This window comes from Acinonyx jubatus, chromosome C2 (assembly GCF_027475565.1).
Source record: "Acinonyx jubatus isolate Ajub_Pintada_27869175 chromosome C2, VMU_Ajub_asm_v1.0, whole genome shotgun sequence".
NCBI lineage: Eukaryota > Metazoa > Chordata > Mammalia > Carnivora > Felidae > Acinonyx > Acinonyx jubatus.
Genome location: NC_069384.1, coordinates 76,199,747 through 76,202,143, shown reverse-complemented (window position 1 = coordinate 76,202,143; position 2,397 = coordinate 76,199,747).

Sequence of the window (2,397 nt, the reverse complement as noted above, 5' to 3'; positions counted from 1 at the left end):
GGCTCCAGGTTCCAGGCTGTCAGCACAGAGCCCAACACAGGTCCCAAACTCATGAACCGCGAGATCATGACCTGAGCTGAAGTCAGAAGCTTAACCGAGTGAGCCACCCAGGCACCCCATTACTTGAGTTTCTTAAGGAACTGTTATAGTTTGTAAGAGATAAGCTATTGCTGAAGGTTTTCTCTCCTCACTAAGCAGACACAAATGGCTGACCTTATGGCCAGTGAAAAGGACAAACCTTTTTGGAGAGCAATGCCAGCTTTAAAGTGCTCAGCTCCTTGCTTTCTTAGGTGAGAAATTGATGGTGTGACATGAAGGAATGAATGCTAATGAGTCCAAACTTCAATTCAAATATTTTATGGTCCTCAAATATTCCCTATAAACCAGATGTAGTGTAGTGGAAGAAATATTATTCCTTTCTGGAGACACAAAATAATATTGAGAGAAAAGTAGAGAAGAGAGTAGGCCTTTAAAAAAATAAGATCCTAAAAGCTTTCCTAAACTTATAGCTCATAAGACCTTAAGTGTTATGTGAAGAGACTAAAGTAGGAGTCTGAGCCCTCAGTTCAAGTCTTCACTTAAATCTTAGATTTATTCTCACGGATAAAATATCGCTATATGGAGTAGACTTTGTTTTAATTTTAAAAAGTAGTATATTCTCACATTGCCAAAGTCTTCCTCTTTGGTCAATAGCAACCTCTTCCTTTTCTGGGGTCCTACAGTTCATACCACTCATCTGGAGTGTCATATATTATGATGTCATGTAGTACCATTTATTACTGTATATGGGGCTCTATAATACTATTTCACTTCATTCAACACTATTGTAAGCTCTTTAAGGATGAGGTCTACAAGTTCCAAACTCTTCACAGTGCCTGTTCCTTGCCGAATGTGGGTGTTTGGTAATTGTTAGTCAATGGAGATTAAGGTTCCAGTAGAAAGTTATTCTTTTAAAATTAAATGCTTTCCAAACATACTGGTGGAATTCAAGCTTAATATTTACTGACTGATAATAATGACTGCATTAAATTAGAGACATAACTTCGTGTAAATATCTTCAACTAATTACAGAAATGTAAATGTGATGATGGATACAATTACTAAAACGATTGTCAACTAACACAAGCTTATCATTTGCATGATCCCATGTAGTCCTTTCTCTTAAAGGCTTTGGAGCATTGGCACTTTAAATAAATGATATATTTGCACCAGTAATCATGTGGTGAAGAACTAGTATTTTGAGGATGACTTCTCATAAAAATAGTAGGTATACTCCCCCTTCTCGACTCAAATGACCAAAAAGAATTGTAATTTCAATACAGTTTTTCCTGAGAGGGTTAATTTTCTCATCTTAGTTTGAACTGAGCAAGGACATTTTAAATATAACTCTTGGGATTCAGGAGGCTATGCATCAGTGTAATATGGAGAGTGCGGTTATATACCAAGACAGTGGAAAGAACACTATACTGAGTCTGGATATCTAACTAGAAGTCCTGGCACTTTTGACAGCTTTCTATGTGACTTTGACTAAATAATATCTGTATAATAGTCTCCTAACAATAACATACTCTAATTCCTGAAAACAATAGTTTTTCATTCTTACTCCTACCTGTAGTTCCAAGTCTGCTACTTTTCTTTCATCCTAGGACATTATTTTGCTACCTAAGAGTTCCTTTCCCTGGAATGAAAACCTCAAGTTCATAAAGAAAACAATCTAAGGTTGAAATAGCCTCTTGTGTTGTAAAGAGCTCTAGAGTCTCAAGAGATATCTAGTTGATTGTGCAATAAATGATCTTGGCAGCTCGGGTGTCAGAGTGGGTGGTAGGTCAAAGTGGGTGATTTGGATTGATGCTATTTAACCCATTTTCCCGTTGTACGATTTTATCTGCTTTGGATAAGTTATTCTTGATAAATGTACTCAAGTCAGAAATTGGGTGTCTTACTCCCACCTCTACTGCTTAATACTGTGTTATAATGGGCAAGTTACATGTGACCTTTGAGCCTTAGTTCTCCATGTGTAAGATAAGGATCCTAATAGCCACCTAACAGAATTCTCATAAATGTTAAGTGAACATTTATCTAAAATATTTATATCTTACTAAATGTTTTCAAATTCAAGGGATGATAATGATGACACTTGGCAGAAAATGAACTAAACATTTGAGGGAGATGCAGCAAATCTGTTAGGTATTTGTCCTTAAATAGATATACAGTGTTCTAAGTAAACTACCAGCAGTTCTGAAATTAAGGTAGCTTCAAAACTGTATGGGCTTACTCTTAAACTTGGGCCTCCAACCAAGATTTGCCTTAATAAGGAGGGATCATTCATCTGACTACAGAATATTCACTTTGCTAAAAATTAATAATACTGTCACAACTGTTACCACTATCTTTATA